This window comes from Lygodium microphyllum, unplaced genomic scaffold, assembly GCF_053477565.2.
Source record: "Lygodium microphyllum isolate KBCC unplaced genomic scaffold, Lygodium_microphyllum_v1.1.10 scaffold_37, whole genome shotgun sequence".
NCBI lineage: Eukaryota > Viridiplantae > Streptophyta > Polypodiopsida > Schizaeales > Lygodiaceae > Lygodium > Lygodium microphyllum.
This window is the reverse complement of record NW_028229520.1, coordinates 403,958-428,806: the sequence shown is the minus strand read 5'-3', so window position 1 is coordinate 428,806 and position 24,849 is coordinate 403,958. Positions and strand designations below refer to the sequence as shown.

The window sequence follows — 24,849 nt, the reverse complement described above, 5'->3', positions numbered from 1 at the left end:
GCAATTAACCCTAAGAATCTATGACATAGATGAACACATGAAATTCAGCTTAAATATAAACATTAGCCTTGGCATCCAGGAAAACATAAACATTAACATGAAGAGCATTGACTGGAGAAATGAAAGCATGAGTTGAGCAGCATTATTTCAGCCTCCTACACAAATTATTGCAGCAAACTTCCATTTCAGTAAATGTGTTCATGACTGGAAATTCAGTTGCTATGCAAGCAGTAATTAAATGGGAACATGGGATGACTAGGGACACCCAATATTTGAATAACCTACTTGATTGGAAGAGGAACACCCTTTCCTTCAGTATCAACATTATGTAACAATTAATCCACCTGAGATAGTCCTGTTGCATATAGTAACTACAAGTTGTATGGTTTAGGATTCCAGCTGCTGGTGACCGGTTTCTACCCCTCATGACAGCCACATTGACAGTTTGAGCAGGCCACCCTACTGTCCAGCCATTTCTAGTGCATGTTGTACCCTAGGTCCCATGTTTACTGCAGTGCAAGCCCAGCCAGCATTGTCTTCACCTTCCTCTGCTGTCATCCAACTTCCTACAACCTCCAGCAATCAGCTGCCATCATCTTCAGGCAGTTACATTGCTGCATTTACTAGTTGCTGCCGTAGAGACTGTTACATTTTGATTTCCAGCCTCCTGCCCTTCCACTTTCAGCATCATCGCAGATCTAATTGGTGGTTACAGCACTTGGGATCCTCCCTCAGCCTGCTCCCATGAGAGCCACAGGCTGTTGGACAAGACTCCCATTGAGCATCTTGTACACTCTTTCCTTCATTTACAGCATTTATTCATTTGCTTCATAATTGTATTTCTTCTTTATTTGTGTTTTACAGTTTTGCATTTGTGCTTTTGTGGTATTTTCTTTTACAAACCCTAGCATATCTCCACATGGTATCACAACCAATGTTCTTTTAAAGAGTTACCTAAGGCTATCATGGATTGCTTATGATTAAGTAAATGTTGCACATGTATCGAACGGCTCCCTGCCAACACGTTGCTGCCTGCCATCGCACCTCCTCGTCCCCCCTTCCTATCATGCCATCACCCTTTACCCTCCTAGCTGCCATCGTGTGCCCACCCCCCCCCCCCCCCCACCCCCTGCCTGCCACCATCGCTTCTGCCCGCCTTCGCGCCTACTCTCCCCCCCGCCGGACACGCCATCACCATACCCCCTCCTGGCCGCCATAGCCTCCCCCGCACCCCCCCTCCTCCAACTTGCCTACCATCGCACTGCACCCCACCCTCTCCTGGCGCGCTGTTCCACCTTCCCCCCCCCCCCCCCCCACTTCCCACCTGATATCTCTCTTCATGCTCCTGCCCCCCCCCCACTTCCCACCTGATATCTCTCTTCATGCCTCCTGCCCCCCCCCCTCCCAACCTTGTCCCCGCCTGATAGGCCACCTGCTTGTCCCCGTAGGGAGCCGGCCATATGTGGACTCCAGCACCCCCTCCACCGCCCGGAAAACAGCACCCCCCGTGCTGCTCCCTCCATTTGTAGCAACTCCCCCCCCTCTGGCAATACAGCAGTGTGTTTGGTAGGTTCTTAGTAGGGAAGCGCAATGGAAACCTCTGGTCAGACACCGGTGCATTCTGTGAGTGCCCCCCAATCAAATACCTTGCACGTTGTCCTCTCTGAGGAACAGCTTTTGGCCGTCCGTGCCACTGAGCTGGAGCTTAAAGAAACGGCGATTTTTGGCCAAGTAGTAGGTCACTCTCCAATCACGGCCCAACTTCGGGACTGGCTCCACTCCACATTGCACATTGGCACAGCGCAGATCATGGAGGCTGTCCTCATGGGCCCTGGGATCTTCATGGTTTGTCTCTCCTCTGCGGACACAACTCAGGAGTTAGTGGAGAGCTCGCCCTATGCCTCGACGAAGGGGGTCATTCACATGGTCCCCTGGTACAGCGGCTTTACAGTGGAGTCATTTGAGCTCCACAGCTTTTTCTCCGACACCCAGTCACTTTACTTTTTCCCGAACTAACCGTAGAGTACTGCCACTTAATGGAGGACTTTGGTCGACTATTCGGCACAGTTCTCCTTGCCTCCTTCACGGATGTTGTGGCAGCTGTAGGAGTCCCCAAGGTACGGGTGGCCGTGAAAGACACAAAGAGTATACCCAAGTTCCTGGAGATCGAGGCTGGAGGTCATTCTTTTAGGCAACAAGTCATTGTGACCGGGCAACCAGGGCAGTGTCTACGCTGACATGACTTTGGGCATCATGCAGTTGACTATACACGCTTCGGAGGCAAGGTGGCTCCGTCGACAGGCCCACAGGTGGATGCTAACAGCTTCACACGGGTCCAGAGACGACAGAGAGGGAGACGGTAGGGGGGGCCGCAACCAGCTCCGCAAACATAGGCTCCTCAGCAGGAAGCAGGAGGGCGAGCGACGCCCCCTCAGCAAAGCACTCCGCAGCTCCCCCTTGCCTGCCCCACCCGACAAGGCCGCAACACCCCACGTCCACCACCCGCGCCACACACTACCGCACCGGAGAGCCCACACCCACCCTCCCCAACCTCCCATGCCCACCCCATTGACTCGAGCCCTGCTCCCCCCCCCCCCTCCCCACCCGCCATGCACCTCCACCATCCCTTGATCTTCTTCCCCCCCACCACCTCCCCTGTTGAGCACCCCTCCCCCCCCCCCTTCCCAATCCACCCCCGGTTTTGGTGATCCCCCCCAGAACCACCCTCCCCCCCTCTCATAGGAGGTGATGAGCCCCACACGCCTACATCCTCCTCGCACCAGCAGTCCTCCCCTTCCCATACAACCACCAGCTCATCTGCCCCTGCCGCCCGTCACACTTTCCCGAGACAGGCATAGCTCTTGCCACAGGAGTTCTGCAGTGGCCCATGGTCCTACCTGAGAGTTGCGAAGCACGGAGAGTTCCCATTACCTCTAGACATGGGGATCTTCGTGGTTCGCAAGTTAAGGAGGGGCAAGGTCCATCTACTAGCACCACTGGATGGACCAAACTACACCTTCTTCTTTCAGTCCTCCCACTTAGGGATTTGGACGACAACACAGATAGAGGAGGAGTTAAAGAGTCAGGTGGAGGACCACATCTCCCAGTGGATGGGAGATGAAGAACTAGCACTGCTCATGCAACAGTGGCCTAGCTATACGATGGACATTAACTGGTGGGCTGGTACTGAGGTCCCACACTTGAGCATCATTTTTCGAGCCCCTCCACAGTGGAAAGCTCCGCGCGATGTGATCGAGTGGCCCCTGGCACAGGCGGCCTGTTTTTACCAGTGCACAGAGTCACGACTCTCAGCATGGCTGATTGACACATTGATAGTACCACCTGGAGCATCTATCACCCCTATGGTCCATCGAGGGCTACCATGGGGGATTGGAGTTCTCCATCCAGTCAAGCGGCAAAGCGCACTTGCATGCCTCATAGTTTCTCCTCCTCATCAGCAGCTTCCACACCGAATAGATACCTATTCGGTCAGTCACACGTGTCCCCATGAGCTTACACCTTGCATCATGGAATGTGAACAATCTCCACTACAATGGGCACATGGTTCTAGGAAGTTGATTGTTCGGGAAGAGCTGTAGGTTGCCCTTGCCAGACAGATCGACATCCTACTTCTACAGGAGCACAAGCTCACGCCCACCCAAGCCCCACGGGTAAGAAAGATACTCCCGAGCAGCTCCCGCGCCTACTGGGAGCACGCCATAGATGCCCACGGCAGGGGTGGAGGTGTATGCACTTCTATCGGCCCGAGTCTCACCGCCTGTGTACAAGACCACGGGACGGTAGTGGCAGGGAGGGTTTTATGGATCAAACTGGACATTGGGGGCTCGTGCATAGGAGTCCTCAATGTCTATGCCCCTACAGAGGTTAGGGCATGTAGTAGGTTCTGGGTGAAGATCGCAAAGGGACTCCCAGAGGTGGACTCCTGGATCGTTGGAGGAGACTTCAACAACTTGGAGGCGTTGGAGGACCAACAGGGCAAAGGTAGAAACTACCAGGGCATGGCCGGGGAGGAGCAGGAGGCATGGGAGGTATTTTTACTGGCAGTAGGTGCATGCGATATCTAGAGAGACCCTGCCTTCCACAGGAGGGAGAGGTCGGTGGACTTCTCTTGGGGATACATGCGGTTAGGTGGAGTCCTGTTGGAGCGGTTGGACAGATTTTATGTGGGAGAGTGGGGAGGCTTTCGTGGAGGCCAGATAGGATAGTTGGCGGGCACCACATTGTCCAATCACTGCCCAGTTCTCCTAACACTAGACCCCCCAGCATCTGCCCTAGACACACGATCCTGTCGGATCCTTGACTCGATCTATAGGAGGGAGGAGGTGACGAGACAGATAGAGCATCTTTGGACTAGGGAATGGGGCAGGAGGGATCGGATTGCAGAGGAGGTTCCAAAGGTCCTAGCTGAATCGAGCAAAATCTGACAGGAGGCAGCCATACAGGAGAAGCAGCAAAGCTGGGAAGAGGAGAGAGCACTCTGACGGGACCTGCAGCCATGCAGAGATTACTACAGGAGGCACCCGGGGATCCCACCCTCCACGCATAGGAGGTGCGAGCACGAGCAACCATTGCGGGCCTAGAGGACAGGCGCTCAGAGTTCTCCTTCCGCACCTCAAAAGCTTTCTAGGCGCGGAAGGGGGATACGATGTGCAGGGAGTTCTCTCAGGTACACCAGCCTCGCACCTCAAGAGAACAGATACGCATCCTCCGAGATCAGTATGGGAGGACTCGCTCTAGCCCAGACGAGGTGATGGAGATTGCCACTGACCACTACGGTCGCCTTTTCCAACAGGAGACAACCTCAGATAGAGGACAACGATGTAGGTATCAGGTTTAGGATCACATCCCCTCCCTCGTCACAGAGGAGATGGGACGCTCCCTCCTAGCCCCCTTCACAGAGAAGGAACTAGAAGAGGCTTTCCATACACAAGACGGGCAAAAATGCACGGGAGAGGATGGCCTCTCCAAGGCCTTCTTTACTACTTACTGGGAAGTGGTGAAGGACCCTCTCCTAATGGCCTTTCAGGAGATTTTCACTTCACGACAAATGCCAGGGAGCCTTTCGACAGGCCTCATCAATCAGTCTTCTCCCCAAAGGGGGAGATCGACTGGAGCTTTCCCAATGGAGACCGATCACCTTATTGTCAGTGGCCTATAAGGCATTGGCAAAGATGATTGGTAGGCGACTATGCCCCGTGCTGTCAGGCATCATCCATGACACACAGACAAGCTTTGTCCAGGATAGAAGCATCCAAGACAATGTATTTGCATTCTTTGAGGCAACAGAGTGGGCTCAGCACGGTGGGCAGAGACTAGCCGTACATCTCTTGGATTTTGAGAAAGCTTATGACAGGGTGGATTGGGATTTCCTAGAGGGCACCATGGCGAGGTTGGGTTTCCCACAGGCTTGGATTCACGGGGTCTCTGCACTTTACAGATCTGCCACCAGCACGGTTCTCATAGGTGGTAGGCGTGGGGAGGAGTTTCGGCTGGAGAAATCGGACCGACCGAGCTACCCCCTAGCTCCGTACCTGTTCCTACTCTTTGCACAGGCGATGTCTCACTTCCTCAGGTCCCGTGTGAGCGGTTTACGCAGCCTCCGACTTCCAGTGGGAGAGGAGACGAAGTTGCTAGACTCAGAGTATGCAGACGATACAGCACTCTACAAAGAGGACGATGAGCTGATGCTGGAGAGAGTAAGGCTGGCCCTTGAGATGTTCTGTTCAGCAGCGAGAGCAAAAATCAACTGGCGAAAGTCGGTTGGCTTTCTCACAGACCCGGACTCTAGCACAGAGTGGGGCGTCCACCTTGGATTTAGATGGGTGAGCAGAGGGCAAACCGTCCGGTACCTAGGATTCCAAGTGGGACTCGACATCACTCCCGCCCAGCAATTTCTTCCAGTCCTCGATTCTATTCGGAGGAAGCTGACCTATTGGAGTACAGCTCGTCTCTCACTAGCCGGCCGAGCCCTAGTGGTTAACCAAGTCCTCCTAGCGACGGCCTGGTATATTGCCTCGTGTTGGTGTTCTCCTCGTCTTGCATAGTGAGGCTTTGCCGCCTTGTGTGAAACTTCCTTTGGTCCGGGTCCGACGGCTCCAGGGATTCCCAGGCCAAGGTAGCGTGGGCAACCATCATATGGCATTGGTTAGAGGGAGGGCTCGGGATCATAGACCCAGAGTTTCAAAGTATGGACCTCTTGGGCAAGCTAGTTGTACGCGGCCTCACACTGGGAGGGCAGACCTAGAAGGTCCTACTACAAGAGGGTCTTCAAGACTCTAGATCGAGGCTCGGCGGTGAGTGGAGGCTGTCCCTGAGATAGATCTTCACGTCAGCCCAGATCACCCCCCCTCCCCCCCCAAGTCACCTTTCCTACACAGCTTACTCGGCGTGTGGCAGGGCCTCAGTAAGGCCCTAATCCAGAGCCCCCCAGGTTGCCAGGAGGAGATAGACCGTCAGCCGATGATCTGGAATCCCCAAGTCAAAGATCGAGAAGGGGCACAGATTGGCGAGTGCCCCCACATCTAGTGGGCTGGTTGGGAGGCCAGGCCAGCTCGTACTATCAGGATATGGCAGGAGGTGTACAAGATGGCAGACGAGGAGATGTTGCAGCGAGTATCAGGCTGCCAGAGAGGAGTGGAGTTGAGGCAAAGGGAGATAGACATAGCAATACCTCTGGAGTGGCTTGCTCCCCCGACACGAGTGCCGATAGAGCCCGACGAGGTATAGGTAGCTAGGTTCTCACCAGCAGGCATCCCCCTACAGGTAGCAGGTAGAGTGGGCGGCGTGCCACAAGGGACTTTCTTCACTGTTCGGGAGCGGGAGCGTTTGGCCCTTGATAGAGGGCAACAAGATGAGGGATTAGTTGCCCTTTCGTGGAGGAGGATTCGGGTGGTGGGCCTTCAGAGGAAGACATGGCAACTGGATCCCTATGTTCTCTGGAAGGAGCTCAGGGAGTGGTGCCTTTGGATCTGGGAGGGCAGACCACTTGATGAGCTGGAGTGGGATCCAGGAGAGTGGCTATGGCCAGCCACAGCAGCCGCCAAGAAGCAACGGAGATTCCTGGAATACACTACCAGGATTGGCAAACATGTATTGATGCGGGAGGACATGGATTGGGCGCCATCACGTAGCAAGTACTAGGCGGAGCACAGCATCACGGAGCCATTCCGACGGACCTTTTGGAACCGCCTATGGGATAGCTAGAGACCGAGAAGGGTATCGTACTTCTTATGGCTGATGGTACATGGAGGCTTGGCGGTGGAAAGTTGGCTTGCCCAGATGTAGAAGGAGGGAGGTTCTAAGCGCTGCACACAGCAACCTCTGGAAACCCCCAAGCACTGTCTTTGGTCATGTGAGGAGGCGCAGCTCGTGTGGAGAAGAGCACGCCGCATCCTTCACTGTATAGCACCTAGCCTTGGATATATTTCATGGGGAGCTTTCTGTTGACAAGCAGTCAGCCAGGGCCGGCACCTGTTGTATAAGGCCGGTATGTAGAACACAATTTTCATCATCGAGGCAAGGTCCTGCACAGTGGTCGGCTTAGAGGCGCTATCCATCCTTCAAGTACTGGAGCCTACTCCGAGGTATGGGAGATCATAGGGAGTCTTACTCGATGGCATATCTGGAAGGCGCGGTGTCAGGAGACTTTTGGCAGAGAGAGACTTTCAGCACAGGCGACCTTAGCAGAACTCTGGACCTCCATCATCCATTCCCTCCGCAGCCGTTGGAATCAGGTGCAAGGCGAGTCCAAGGCTCGTCAGGAACTCCATAGTCATTTTATGCAAACCTCGGGTGGCCAAGACCTGTTTTTTGTGATGGAAGCAGGCAGCCCCAAATGGCGATACATCCCCCCTACATGGCTTCTTGCCCCCATCCCCCCCAGACTGCCTTGAAAGGCTTGTATTCATGATGTATTTGTGACTTTGCATCAACTCCAACTAATCTGTTGAGCATGAGCACTCCATTGTAATCAATTTTTTTGAGTAATATAATCAACCACATTTTATTTGCAAAAAAGAAAAAATCATGGATTGCTTGGTTTTGTCCTTGATTACACTATACGTCACATGCTAATTCACAATGGCTCAGACCACTTCATCTTTAGATCCTCCGATGCTTTCTCAAGCTATTCCTTCAATAGAGGCTCTATTGAAGCATTATGATCTTGATTTGGAGGACAAGGCTCCATCTACTAACCTTTCTTTTAGGGATCGTTTGCCAAGGCCCAACTCTTCTCTGTCTCATATTCCTTTACAAGGTTCACCTCAATTGGAACACTCTATTAGTGAGCCTAATTACCTCTCAATTGAGGAAAGACTATCCACTCGAGACACAACCATAGTTCGAACTCTTCACAATCAAGCCCACTAGTAGGTTCATACAACCTGTTTTTGTGCGAGTCTAATTGTGTCTACATTACTCCTTCAAGCATTACATGCTAATTAGCCTCTTGAATAGCCCCAAAAAGCTTATTTAATGTAAAAACCCTAAAATGATGATCGATTCGAGAGAGTTAAAACAAGGAGAGACTCTACACTCTCAAGAGTTCGAAACTTTCTATAAAGAGGCATGCTGCCCTCTATTGAATCTCAATCTCGTTTTTGCAAGTTTCAGGTGATCTAGCTTTGTTGCCCACACCCCTTTCACAAAGAACATCTCAATAGAAGCTACCCAACATTGTCTCCATCCATCCAGAACATGTTTGGAGTCTTGCACAAATTCTGCTGCATTTATTAATCAGTCACATTGTCTACAAGTGGCCACCTGTTGAACTATTGTGTTTATGATTCACTGTTGTACAGACTGCCACTTCATCATACCTGCATTTTTGCTGCCATCAGCTGCCCACATCATCAAACCTGCATTTTGCTGCCATCAATCTGCCATGTCATCATCAGCGGCTACATTTGCTGGTTTTCTCTCTCCTCTCCCTATCTAACACTGACCTTGCATCATCCATTGTTGTGTTTGCTGTTGTCTGACATCTTGGAGACTGCCTTGCTGTGTTTCGAGATCTATCAGGAGTACGATACACACTCCAGCTCATTACCCCTACTTTGGTTATCCAGATAGAGATTTCGAGGTTCAGTACTCATTCCTTGCACGGTTTGTTTGTTGCATGAGCATTGTATATTTAGTATTCATTCATGTTTTCATTTAGTGTCTTCATTGTCTCTGAGTTACCCTAACCCTAACTCTATTCTGTGTTGAGTTTATGCTTTGTCATATGCTTTTATTTGTGTTTCTGCGTTAGGATATTTCTTTACAAGGTATTAGAGCCAAGTACTCTCAAATAAACATTGGCCTTGATCTGAAAGCTCCTCGCAAAAGCCAAAACCATACGGGAAGTTAACTTCAAACACATCTTCACCACATCATGATGCTCCCAAGCCGAATACATAGACATTCAAGCCAAAGTGGGTCACACAACCTGCTATGCAAAGATCTGACTTTGCCAAAGAGTCATCCGACTACCATGGAGTCCCTCAATTTTACGAGATTACACAAGTCAAGTATGATCTTATCTTGATGCATCGAGCTCAACAAAAGATTGAAGTAAATCTAAGCTTTCCCTTTAAAATTCGGTGCACCGGTCTAATGATTTTGTAAGAAGGACGAAAGCTTCACAAAAGACTAGCCATCCTAACATGGAAACTAGCATGGAATACAAACATTTCATCTCTTTACCACCTGCATCTCCATCTCTACCTATTTCATCTCTTCCATACACATCTCCATTTTCATTCACTCCTATGTTAGGTACGCAAAACAACACTTCTCAATCTTTTGAATTTACTTCCTCTTTTCCACAAGATATCAATGATGCTCAAAATGAAGGAACTCTTCAAACCAAGTATTGGTTCATAAGCCTTGAAGAAGATAGATTTCTCCATTTGAACTCAAGAAAAGGTAAGCAAAAGTTGCAAGATTCATTGGTGAGTGCTCCTTCTTCATCTTTTCCTTCCGCTTTTACATCTCATAATCAATTTGATTTTAGTGAATCATCATTTGCATTTAATGGTCAAAAGAAACTTAACTCGTTTTTCACTACTACATCAATTGCAAATCCATTTGATCTCCCACCCATCCCTCCCTCATCTACCTCTATATACTCCCTTAAGCCTCCATTAAGTGCACCTCATTACATTTCCCACAACACACTAGGGGGTTCCGCACAATTAGGCACAACCTTTAGGACCTCTCATTTCTCATCCGGGCGGTGTATTTGTGATGGAAGCTTGTCCTCCCATACATATACTTTCGTCCTATCCCCCCACAAGGATAGCCTCAAGTGTGGAGCATTTGGTATCACAGTTCACCTCTATGGCTTTACCTAGTGGATCACTTGCTCATTCTGTAATGCCCCAACAGACATTTGAACATGGCTTACATGTCCCAGTGTCTCCATCTCCGCCAATACCTTATGGAAACATTCATGTTCCAATGTCTCCGCATCAATTGGCACTCATTGATCACCCACAACCTATTTTTCCTACCCTCCTATTTCTTTACCTCCTCCATCTCCCCCACCTTATACACACTATTTATACCCATCTCAAACACTTCATGGTTCTTTGTCCTCATTAGCCAAGCATGCCTTCAACAATAAGACTTGTTTTAATAGGTCTAACTATGCTACTTAGTCAAATCTCATGAGACATTCTTGACTCACAAAACCTATCGAATATTATGCAAGGGTCGGAACCCCAACCTGATCTGCACTTGTTTCATGCAAGGTTGCCCGCTCATGAAAGGCTAGGAATTCCTTTGCTAATTGTCGAGCTGATGCAAGGCTTATTGCCTGAGCTTCATTCTCAGCTTCAGCACTTTGACTTAGGCTTCGTGCGTTGGGAATACTTGATCGATTGCCATGCCGCTCGGGATAGGACTCGTCGCATAAACTTAGACCATGAGCTTCAAAACTTCAAAATCACTATTGGGGATCACCTGAAGGTCAAGTCGACAGAGTATCGATGACTCCTACCAAAATTCTCCACTACAAGGGCTCCTAAGTCCCCGGATGACCAAGTCACACTGTTTCTAAACAAGCTACCAAGAAAGTAATTCAACTTTGTGCGGTAGGTGATCTCACAACCCACTATGCCCACGTTCTATGAATTTGAGTGCCAGCTACTACGTTATGCTCAATTGTTCAATCAATTTCATGGGGCATCTCTTGTAGAGGGGGGCTCTTATTGCTTCTTCTCCAAAGGGGCAGCAAGGGAAGACAAGAAAACTCAAAATTCCACTCAAACTCCATAGTTGCCTTCGTATGACATATGGACGGGTTCCTACCATACATACCCATATGGTACTGTACAAACTTGTACGATATTTTTGGTGCATTTCTGCCACACATCCTCAAACAAAAACCGGTTATGCAACACAATTTTGGCGCATTTTTGCGGGGACCCAAGGAAACTTTGGCAAAAAGAGAGGTTGTGGACTTCGGGCTCATTTGCACACTGTAGTTTCTCTCAAGTCTCATTCTCTCCTCAAGGCTCATCCCCACCCTCTTGTCTTCAAGCATCAACATCCCATCCCCTCCCTCTTCAAGCATCATCTCCTCTTCTTCTCATCCCCTCCCTCTTCATTGTCCTTTCAAGTTTCCCCCATCTCCTCCCTCTTAAAGCATCATCTTCCCACCCCATTCCTCTTGGGTCTTCAAGTCTCTAAAGTTCTCACTCTCTCCTCTTCCTCCCATCCCCTCCCTCTTCAGGTATCATCGTGATTGCCAATCATAGTGACAAGTCTCGACTCTCTTCTCTCCATCAAGCCTTGCCTTGAGACGTTGGAAGTTGGCATCATGACACGCAAGAAGCATGAACTTGCACACCATCCATATGGAGAAGGACACAAAGAAGTCCAACTCCCACCATTGGACATGCAAATATTACGAGAAGCACTACACAAGTGCAACGTGGCTTCTTCAACATCTTTCCAAGGCGGGAGGCCAAGTTGCCACATGGAAGGCGATCACTCAACACATTGCGGAGGAGATTCTTGCCAAGATGAGAAGAGGATTCACTAGAGGAGAAAGTGGTGCATCGGCGATGGCACCCACACCTATGTCTACTCGTGAAGAAGCCTCAAATGTAGGTATATCTTCAACCGATGCAGGTGAGGCCTCCACCATTGGTGGTGGCAACTCCACGTCTGCTTCTGGCTCCGGCACTGGCAAAAGGCAAAGATTTGAGGCTCATGTAGCACCGGAGAGACAATCCTCTCTCTCTCAAGCTCCCGGTCATATGCTTGGATCAGTTTCCTTTCTTAAGAGAAAGGCAACAACAAGCGGACATTAAGATTGCACACAAAGTGATCAAGTGCAATCTTGCATTCAATGTCCTAAAGCGTGAGCAATGGAGAAAGATGGTGAGAACCATCGCCAATGTGGGACCATGTAAATGATGAAGCGGTGTTACATACAATGACATGAGGATGAAGAAGATTGATGAAGAGAAAGAGACGATTGATAAAGCCCTTGATCCTATTCAAGCCACGTGGACAAAATACAGTTGCTCCATTCTCACCGATGGATGGAGAGACCGTAGGAAATGGGGCATCATTGACATACTCGATTCATGTCCACTCGGCACATATTTTTTGTGGGCTGTAGACATTGGCAAGAGGGGAAGCAAAATGACCGGCACATTCATCTACCACGTTTGGCAAGCTATCATTGAGGTATACGTTGTCTTTTTAAATTTTAAAGTTGTTGCTTTTATTATTATAATTTTTAACTCATGTCTCCCCGAAGCTTTCCTTATCATAAGTTTCAATTTGTGCCATGTATGATGTGGTTGCAAGTGGGCACATCAAATGTGGTGCAAGTTGTTACCGACAATGCATCCAATTGTCAGTGAATGGGCCATTTGCTTGAGACCGAGTTTCCTTCAATAGTGTGGACTCCATGTGCAAGTCATTCTTTGGACTTGCTCATGGAGGACATTGGGAAGCTCAAATGGGTGAAGAGGGTGGTGCATAAGGCTACATCAATTGTCACCTTCTTCACAATGAAGGTGATGGTGCTTGCGATATATCGTGAGCATAGCATGCTTGAGTTGAAGAAGCCTTCCTCAACTCGCTTTGCTTATATGTGGTTGCTATTGGAGTGCCTTTATGGGATGCAACCGGTCGTACGCCAAACAGTAGTGTCCACTCTATGGAATGAGTGGGATGACCATGAGACAAAGGAGGCGAAAGCCATGCAACGCTTGTGCCTAGATGAGCAGTTCTGACAAAGAGTCCATGGGATCATGATTGTAGTGACTCCCTTTTATAGGGTGTTACGTATAAGTGATTGCGAGGGGTCCACCATGGGTCTTCTCAATCAACACTTCTTTAAAGCAGTGTTGGTGGAGGCACGGGCTTGCACGGTGATCACGGATATATTTGCATGAGGATGCTTTTGAACCTCTTTCTATAACTAGGAGATAGCATCAACAATTGTTGGATGTCAAATTAGGATAGAAGGTATCCATGTCCTTCACCAAGTCATACTCTTTTATGGGATCCATTGGCTTCTCCAATTGACTAGGGAATGGGATAATTCCAACTTTTATTTTTTCCTTGTACAGTAAATAACCATTATCAATGGTAAAATTCTTCCACTTGAATCCCATTTGAGCAACCCCTTATGCTCTATTTCCTTGTTGAACATCCTCAGATATTCCTTCCTCAGTGGAGGCCCTTCCATTTGAATCCCCATTTTCTATTGCTTTCCATATGTTGGAATATGCCGGATCAACCTGGCATTTCCCTTTTAAGGATTCAAGTAAATCAGAAGTGAACTGAGTAAAACTCAATTCATTTATGATAGGCATTCTGCTGAGTGCATCAGCCACTATATTGTACTTTCCCTTTCTATACCTTATTTCATAGTCGAACTCTTGGAGGAGTTCGGCCCATCTGGCTTTACACCCTTGTAGATCCGATTGGTCATTAAGCCACTTAATGCTTTCATGATCCAACAAGATTAAAAGTTTGGCACCGTACAGACAGTGCCTCCATTTCTTCATTGCATGTACTATTGCATACAGCTCCCTCTCATAAACAGAATAATTCCGTTTTCCACGGTCTAATTTCTTACTTTCAAAAGCAACTAGTCGACCTTCTTGTAATAAGACCGCGCCTATTGCCTTATCACTGGCATCAGCTTCAACCACGAATGGTTTATAGGGATCCACAATTAATAGTACTGGGGCTGTAGCAATACCTACCTTAAGTTTTTGAAAACTTTCATTTTGGTCTTTTCCCCAATTAAAGCTCTTCCCTTTCCCTTTAAGTTGGTCCGTCATTGGAATAGCTATCTTGGCATAATCTCAAATAAATCTACGATAAAATCCAAATAAACCTAGGAAGATCTGCAACTCTTCCAGGTTCCTTGGAGATGGCCATTCAATAATTGTCCTTACTTTTTCTGGATCCATCTTGATTCCCTCTTTCGAGATAATATGCCCAAATATTTGACCTCTTGTGCGAAGAATTCACATTTAGTTTTCTTCACATTAAGGGAATGTGTTCTTAACAATTGGAATACTAATCGTAAGTGTTCCAAATGTTCTTCTCTTGATTTACTAAAGATCAAGATATCATCCAAGAAGACTACTACAAAGTGTCCTAGATAGGGCCCTAACACACTATTCATTAGCTTCATAAAAGTAGTTGATCCATTAGTGAGGCCAAAAGGCATCACCAAAAAATCATAATGTCCATATCTAGTACGAAATGCTATCTTAGGAACATCCTGTGCCTTAATTCTTACTTGGTGATAGCCTGATCTTAAGTCAATCTTTGTGAAGAATTTTGCCCCTTGTAATTGATCAAAAAGATCTTCCATTCTGGGCATAGGAAATTTATTCTTCACCATTATTTTATTAAGTGCTTTATAATCAACACAAAGTCACGTAGAACCATCTTTTTTCTTTACCAATAAAATTAGCGAAGCCCAAGGTGAATTGCTAGGTTGTATAAACCCTTTATCAAGGTAATCCTTAATTTGTCTTTCGACTTCTTCGTGTTGTGTTAGGTGGTTTAGAAATAGGGTGTGTATCCCTATCTATGTCAACTTGGTGATTTACATCACCCCTATCTGGTGGAAGGCCGCTTGGTAAATCAGAAGGAAACATATCTTTAAATTCATCTAACAAACCACTTAATTCATTACTTACATTCAACTCACAAACATAAGAAAATTGTTGCTTTATATTATAAAAAGTAAAAGTGTCCTATACAGGAAGGGACCATAACATATATACCTCACAAGCTTCCTTCTTTATCAGCTTCTGAACTTCAATGGAACACATCAAAGGGTTATTAGATACTTCATGTTCACCTTGAATCACAAAAGTCTTACCATCCCTTTCAAATTCCAATTTATTATGATAATAACTACGCTTTAAGAATGGTTCCAATTCCCATAGCCACTCCCTCCCTAAAGCAATATCGGCTCTTTCCATATTCATAATTTGGAAATCAAGTTTATCTTTATATCCTTGGATCTCAATTTCCAAATTGGATACTATTGCATCCCATATTTTATTATCCTGACCTTGCATCATACAAACAACATATTGATACCCACTCTTTTGTTGTTGGGGAAGTTTCAATTTTTTGACAAGTGCATAATTTATAAAGTTGTGGGTGGCAAAGTCATCAATCATGACTCTAACCCTCTTTCCAGCTATCAATCCATACACTCTAACTAAATCATGTGGCTTGAAAGTAGGCTGCCACATAGAAGTTGGCATACAACACCTGTGTTGTACATCCTTGTGCAAGACCTTTAAAGGTTTATACTTTTCATGCCCCTTTAATTCCAGGGTCTGCACTACATGGAATTGTCTCTCTTTTCCCTTGCCCTTGTCATTATCCTTTCCTTTATCTTCCCCCTTTTTCCTTTGAGGGCAATTCCAGGCAGCATGGTTAGGGGATAGGCAATTGAAACACATTCTTTCTTTTTTAGCCTTATCCAAGTCATCTTGACTTAACTTCGGCCTTACATATTGTTTCTTTTCAAAGGGTTGTTTCTTACCCTTAAGGAATGTCATTTTCCTTTTAAATTTGCCTATAAATTTTGAGGCTTCAAATTCCTTAGTCTTGGGCTCCGTATCAGTGAGACTGGTTAGGGCACCTGGATGTGTATTATCTTCATTGATTAATGCAAATTTGATTGCCTCTTCAAGCATCTTAGGTAAACTCCTTTTCACAAGCCTTATCTAGTCCCCTTATGAATCCTCTTGTCTTTTGAAATTCATCTATTCCCTCCAATTTTAGGATTATCTCACAATACTCCTCGAGGTATGTCAGCAAAGGTCTTCCCTTTTGTCTGACAAAATCCCAATCTTCCTAATTTCTTTCCATTTCATTTTCAGGAAGGAATTCTTTCAAAAAGACCGATTCAAATTGAGCCCAAGTTTCAGGTATTTTATTTGCCTCCTTTAAAGTTCTCCACCATTTATATGCCTTTGGCCCCAAGGTTAAACTAGCCTCCAGCGCCTGAAGATGTGGTGGAGTATTCTTTAATTTCTGCAAATCTTCCCATTTTTGGAGGAAATTAAAGATAGTATCTTTATTTATATCCTTTTTCTCCCCATGAAACTAAGGGGGTTTCATATATTTTAACACTAGGTTATCCCTCAGCTTTTGGTGGGTTTCCCTAAAGTCTCGCATAGTCACATCTAGATCTTTTGATGAAGATGGCATGTCTGAGGTTTCTACCTTACCTTTATCCCTTTTTAGTAATAAGGCCAATTGAGATTTTATCTTTGAGTTAACCTAACCCTTATTGTGTTTTGTACTGAGTTTGTACTGAGTTTATCCTTTTTTGCACACTTTTATTTGTGTTTCTACATTAGGGTATTTGCACAGAGATATTCCACCCTTTGTTTCATTTGAGTATAAGTTTGGTACTTCTCATTTGCCTTCACATTTCATGCCCTTTCCTCCCACTTTCACTTCACACTTAGATTCACCTACATTCAATTTAGACCCGTCCTTTAGACCTACAATAGGTCATCTAGTCTTAAGCTCATGTTGACTTTGATATACATTTAGATTTTAAGCCATAACTAGATACTCAAAGGTGTACCATTTTGCACCCCGGTGCTTTGTTGCCAAGAATACCACTCGCCCACTATGCACCTTCCCCAGAACAGAAGAAAATCAGTCATTTACTGCCGCTGCCCTATCTCAACAGCCTATAGATGCTGTCTCCTGCTGTTGATTAGTCTTCTCCTGCCCTTGGCAACCTCAAAAGATCCTCCAATGGCTGCAAATCAGACCAGCAGTCTCCCCTCCCTCTCTCTTGCAGGCTGAAATTATAAAAATGCCTCTCTCCAGTCTCTAAAGATATTTTTCAATCTCCATGGGCATTTTTGACAAGTGGCAGTCTTTCCAAATGGTTTTTCCAACATTTTTTATAATTAAATATTAATTTTCAGTCTTTAAATACAAAAAACTAATTTAATAATTATTTCGATGCCCTGAAAAATAATCTGACTGGCCAATAATTAAATTGGCTAGGCAACTTCCATTCCCGAGTGTCTCTGCGCTATCTTTGATCATCAGATTGGAGTTAGGTACCATTAAACGTCACTTCTCTAGTGTCACCAACTCACACTTATGGCCAAATAGATAACCTAGGCTAACAACTGGCACTAGATACCACCAAGTACCTGTGAGGCATAACTTATAGCAACTTTTGCCTTTGTTATCCCGTGATTTCTTTGGATCCTAGACTTGTAAATTTACTTTAATCCTAGTTGCACCTCATTTACTTAATCATTTCATTAAAAATTAATCCACACATTTAAGGTTTCAAAACTACATGTCCTCATGACAGCCCTCCCTCTTGAAATCCTTGCAATCGTCCTCAATTGCACTGCCAAATGCATCAAAAGCAAAGCACTACACTAGAATTTCCATAGGGCATCATAGCCAACACAACATTGCGCACTGCTCTTCAACCATTCTTATGCCTAACATATGTTGAAAATTACCAGCCAACATAACATAGCATAAGACTCACAAAGAATCTCAAAAGCATTGTCACATTATCATGACAGCCCTCCCTTTTGAAATCATTGCAATCGTCCTCAATTGCACTGCCAAATGCATCAAAAGCAAAGTACTACACTAGAATTTCCATAGGGCATCATAGTCAACACAACATTGTGCACTGCTCTTCAACCATTCCTATGCCCAACATATGTTGAAAATTACCAGCCAACATAACATAGCATAAGACTCACAAAGAATCTCAAAAACATTGCCACATTATCATGTGACATGTCCATTTCTCATGAGCTAAACTCATCTGGCAAAACCAACCCATAGCATAGCATAACCAACCATAAGCCATGGCTAAAACATCAATGGCATCATAACATATGTTGTTGTCCATGGAACTAGATGTAAACCATTGAAAACTAAGCATAATTTGATCATAAACTGATCACTTGCTGATCTGAGAACTGATCACAAACTGCTGCAAATGTGACTCCAAACTTATCACAAACTCATTGCAAAAACTGACCAACAATCAATGCAAAAACTGATGCAAAACTGATCCAAAAAGTGACCATAAACGGTTCTCAAGCTGATCAAAAATTAAGCTGAAACTTATCAGAATTTTTGTCTCAAAATTGAGGCAAGATTCATGCCAAATTGATCATAAGCTGATACAAAAGTATCGTTCCAATACCCGGGTGAAACTCATACTCATCTGCATATATCTCACAGTGACTAGTATACTAAGTAATGATCTCGTGGCAAACATACTGTCAGCATAGTACATTGGATGCATGCCGAATACATCCGAGATCCACTACATACGAGAGTTGTCCATAATTGGAGGAGGGGAAGTGCTACCTCCCCCTTGAGCATCACGCAATACTTCGAACCCTTGCTTTGCTGAACTTGACAGAGCCCGAACTAAAGTTGGCTCTAACTGAAAGGCATCTAGATAAAGCTGCAACAACTGAGGATGGTTTGCCAAATCATCTTCTTCCATCCATTTGGCATCCATTGGTGCATAATTCTGAAATTTCACCAAGTATCTCCTAGAAACTTTACCTTTGACCTTTCTTTCCTTATATCCCAAAATCTGCTCAAGTACCAAAATCTCATCTAGCTCCTCAACCTCAAGCTGAATTTCAGCAGACATATCCTCCGACACATCACCATTGAAAAGGCCTCAACAAACTGACATGGAAGGCATTGTGTATCCACCAATGTGGAGGTAATTTCAGCCGATATGCCCATCCTGGAAGGGCCCATAGTATCTCATACTCAACTTCGAAATAGAGTCTTTCTCTTCCTTTCATCTTTTTCAGCCTTGCCTTTTCAAAACACGGCAATACATAATCACCCTCTGCAAACTGCAAAGCACGTTTGTGGCGATTATTTTGCTTATCCTTTGATCTTTGAAGTGCATATTTAACCTTTTGATAAGTTGCATCCATGCTTTCCACATACCTCAAATGGAGCTTTGCCCGTAGAACTATGCACTGTGTTGTTGTAAGCAAACTCAACCAAGGGCAAATACTGCTCCCATTGTGTCTTGTGGTCTGAAACATAGCACCTCAAAAGATCTAACATTGGAATTTGCTTCCTCAGACTAACCATCTATCTACGGATGGAAGGATAATGAGAATTTCAACGTGGTACCCATATTCTCAAACAAGCCCTTCCAAAATAAACCGGTCATCCGGGGGTCTCAATCACTAATGATCGACTCTGGTATACCATGATACTTAAAGATGTGCCGCAAAAACAATTGTGTCATATGATTAGCCTTTATTTTCTTTCTCACCGGAATGAAATGGGCTTGTTTGCTAAACCTGCAAATAATAGTCCATATCCCATCATTCCCTGTAGGTGTCTTAGGAAGCTCAAAAATAAAGTCCATTGCAATGCTCTACCAAGGCCTATCTGGAATAGGCAAGGGCTGCAATAAACCCGGTATCTTTTGCCTATCATGTTTTACCTTCTGGCATACGATGCATGTCTTAACAAACTGTTCTACATCATGTCTCAAAGCTCACCAATAAAAGAAATGCTCCACTGCCTTGACGGTGGCATCAATACCTCTGTGTCTTGCATACGGAGGAACATGACTTTCAGAGATAACTCTAGGCCTTAACTGCTTTGTGACACAGTCATCCATGCATTATCAGAAATTCATCTCTTAGCACAAAGTGTTCATGCCTTTGGTCATTGCAAAGCTGATCATAAACATTAGCAAAGTCCAAATCAGCAGCATATTGCTCTTTCATGGAATCCAACTCAGTGTGATAAACCATGCTGACGGCTGAAATTTGTGGATTACGTAACAATGCATCAACCATAACATTCTTTTTACCATCAATATGTACAATCTGAAAATGAAACATAGAGAGAAAATTTACCTATCTCATATGCTTCTCTGACAACTTTGTTTACGTCAAAAAGTACCTCAAAGTTTGATGGTCTGTCTGCACTGTAAAACCAACCCCCAACAAATAATGTTTCTACGTAGACAATGCATGAATTACAGCCAAGAGCTCTTTCTCATAGACCTACAAATTCTTTTCTGCACCGTGGAGAATTCGGCTCTCATAAGCCACAATTCGGCCATCCTACATAAGAACAACCCCAATGCTATTACTACACGCATCGCATTGAACTATGAATGAGTTCCTTACATAGGGCAACACAAGCACAGGATCTAAAGTCATCTTTTCCTTCAACTTTTCAAATGCTGAAATTTCCACTGCTATCCATCTAAATGGCACATCCTTCTTCTACAGGGCATGCAATGGAGATGCAATTTCAGCAAACCCGGGTACATACTTCCTGTAGTAAGAACATAAACCCAAGAAGCTACGGATCTCATGCACATTTCTCAAAGGTGGCCATGATCGTATTGCCTCAACCTTTACAGGGTCCATGCGAATACCATCAACAGATACAATATGCCCCAAAAATTGGATTTCATGCAAGAAGAATTCACTTTTCTTGTCATTAATAACCAGTCTATGCTCACGCAATTCATTGAACACAATGTCCAAGTTTTTTCTATGCTCTGCCTCGTTCTTTGAATAGACAATCATGTCATCAAAGAAAGTGCCCACAAATCCTCTATGTGGCCTGAAGATACGATCCATCATCCGATTAAAAGTGACAGGAGCATTCATAAGTTCAAAAGGCATAACAAGAAACTCATACAATCCAAAAGATGTCCTGAAAGCTGTCTTAGGCACATCTTCCGGTCTAATGCGTATCTTATGATACCCACTTTTCAAATCTATATGGCTAAATATGGCTGCCCCTTGCAATCTATCCATAACATCATCGATCCGAGGAATCGGAAAGTGATTATTTATTGTGATCCTATTCAAAGCACAATAATCAAAGCACATACGCCATGAACTGTCCTTTTTTTGCACCAAAAGCACTAGAGAACAAAAAGGAGATGAGCTGGGCTGAATCAACCCTTTTTCTAACAGCTCATTTACCTAACTCGTAATCTCCTCCTGTTGGGTTGCATTGACTCTGTAGGGTGGCTTATTAGATGGGCTACTTCCAAGGATAAAATCTATTGCCATGATCTTCTGGCCTTTCAGGTGGTAGCTGCCTTGAAAGTAATTAAGAGAAGCAATCAGCATACATTTTCAACTGACACGCGATCCTTCTCTAACTTAGACATGTTTTCAACATTCTCACTATCATCTTTATCCTTAGTAAAAACCAAGTACGCTGAAAGATGATTTTTCATTACTTTAGAATGGCAGTTGCAGATACAATAGGAATAGATTCACCTTTCAACTTTACATCAAGTGTGAGTACCTTTCCCTTATGTTGAATAGTGATCTTTCTTGCACGAGAATCAATCACTGCATGTATACGGTGACACCATGGCATACCAAGCAATACATCACAATTCTCAAATGGAGCAATGAAGAACTCTTCGCTGTCCACATATCCTTGTATGTGCGACTGAAGCTTTCCAATGAGTGGTGTGACGGGCTCTCTATGGCCTTTACATGCCATTCCAACTTCCCCCATAGATCCCATCTCATCCTCTCTGATGCCTACACGGGCGGCCATGTCAACAGAGATGAAGTTGGCTCATGTACCATTATCAAAGAAAATCAATACATGTTGATCCCTAATTTTGCCCCATATTCTACACAACTCAGTAGCATCATCATTGGGCTGATCACTAACAACATCGGGCACCAAATACCACCAAGTACCTCTGCGGCATAACTTATAGCAACTTTTGCCTTTGACATCCCGTGATTTCTTCGGGTCCCGAGATCGTAAATTTACTTTAACCCTAATCGCACCTCACATGTGCAACATTTACTTAATTATGTGATTAAAAATTAATCCACATGTTAAGTGAGGTTTCAAAAATGCATTTCCTCATGACACCGTGATCCATGAGTTTTTAGATTTTGTATCTCTCGCAAATAAGAATTCAGAGGGGGATGTACTCTCTTTGACCTCCTTGAGGGCTCCTATAACTCCACCTCCCAAGAGGACCCCTCCTCATCATGAAGCTCTTCACCCACCATTTACTCTTTGGGGATGGCTATCTTCGAGCAATCATTTCTCCTTTTGATACCCAAGATCTTCAAGTACCACTTAGATCCATGCTTTAAAGGATCAATTGCGTGTTATTCAGGCTACTCACGTGCTTAGTGTGAAAGTGCAGAGAGTTGAGAGCAGTAGAGTGAGAGAGTGAGCATGACACAATGGGTATTCGGTACAATAAAGAATGTACCACATTTTTAGGTTTTGAATATATATAAAGTACAAAGTGTAAAAGTGTGTTCACACCGAACACAATAAAAGGCATGGTGAGCTTTTATTCCCAACAACCTCCCACCTAAAGGCAACATGCCAGAAGGTAGAGGCAAGAATCAGCTAAGTGTATATATGTACAAAGCTGAAAGACACATATACTATCCAAACCCATCATCTGGCTGAAAGTCACAGTGGAGGATAGGAACCTTTGTAATCCGAAGCTCTCTCACCAGACGTGAAAGCCATAAAGCCTCTTTGCATGCCTCTGTGGCAGCCACATATTCTGCCTCTATAGTAGACAGTGCAACACACTTTTGCAGCCTAGATATCCAAGAGATTGCTCCTCCTATGAACATAAACACATATCCTGAAATAGACTTCCTACAGTCAAGATGGCTAGCATAGTCTGCATCCGTGAAACCAACAACAGATGACTTCTGCTGACCAAAGCAGATACACAAATCCTCTGTGCCCTTAAGGTATCTCATGATACCCTTCACTGCTTCCTAATGCTTTTTGCTAGGATATGCCATGTATCTACTAACTTCTCCCACCGCAAATGCAATGTCAGAACGTGTAGCAACCATAGCATACATCAAGCTAACAACAATTGAAGCATAAGGTATCTTGGCCATTTCAACCTTACCATCATGTGATGTAGGGTTGTCGTCTGCACTAAGTTTCACATATGGAGGCAATGGTACACTAATAGCTCTCTCCCCCTACATATTGAAATGTTGCATAACTTTCGTAATATACTCCTGCTGTGACAAATAAAGAAGACTTTTTGATCTATCTCTGAGTATACGCATGCCAAGAATGTGATTTGCCTCACCAAGATCTTTCATATCAAAGCTATTATGTAGGCTCTGTTATAAGGAGTCCAAGGCATGAACATCCTTGCCTACAATTAGCATGTCATCCACGTATAAAACCAGGAGAATAAGGCAATTAGCATGTCATCCACGTATAAAACCAAGAGAATAAGGCTGCCATTTGCTACCTACTTGGTATATAAGCAGTGATCAACTTGAGAATGATAAAATCCTTGAGATTGCATGAATCTATCAATTTGTGATACCATTCGCGTAGTGTCTGCTTTAGCCCACACACACTTTTGTTGAGTTTACATACCATGTGCTATTTTCCTTTTGCGACAAAACCGTCACGCTGCTACATATAGATTTCCTCATGCAGATCACCATGTAAAAAGGCGGTCTTTACATCCATCTGTATGAGTTCCATGCATATCACCATATAAGAATGCGGTTTTTACATCCATCTGTATCAGTTCCGTGCCCTCATATGCAACCAAGCCCAAGATGGTTCGCAAAGTAGTCATTTCGACTATAAGAGAAAATATTTCATCAAAATCAATTCCATGTTCTTGCTTGTATCCTTTAGCAACCAAGCATGCCTTGTACTTGGACAAAGAACCAGAAGTGACTTTCATTTTGTAAACCCATTTGCAAGGTAGCACTTTTTGTCCTTTTGGCAAAAGTACCAAATCCCAAGTGCTATTCTTCATGAGAGATTCCATCTCTGATAGCATTGCTTTGTGCCATTTCTTACTATCTTGTATGTCCATTGCTTCCTGGAAGCATGACGGTTCACCACAATCTGTTAACATGACATAATCAGCCACATAATTTACTCTAGGAATAAATCTGTTTGGTTGTTTTTGCACTCTGGTCGGCCTATGGACCGAGTGGTCAATATTTGTTGGCTGTTCAGCCTGTAAATCTGCATTAACAGCTTCCTGTTATGCAGGTACAGCTTGTTGTATAAATGGTTCAAGTTGTTCCAGGTGCACATGTTCTTGCTGAATTTGTGGGACATCATGGGCAAGATCTTGCTAATCATTTACAGCATCATTCCCTGCATTTTCAAGGACATTTTCAGCAGGTATTTGCTGCTGTCTAACGGGCATTCTTTGCCGTCCTATTGGTACATCCTCCTAGAATACAACCCTTCGGACCTCCTCTATTCTTTCGGGCTATTTGTGCATGTGATCTTCCCGGAAGATGGCATCAT

The 24,849-nt window shown here is 44.9% G+C and overlaps 1 protein-coding gene across 2 annotated transcripts in view; it reads right to left on the bottom strand.

Moving 5' to 3' along the window:
* The window catches only part of LOC148009144 (uncharacterized), a 142,768-nt gene that overhangs the window by 13,365 nt on the left and 104,554 nt on the right, over nucleotides 1–24,849 (bottom strand). The gene's annotated exons all lie outside the window — the stretch shown is intronic.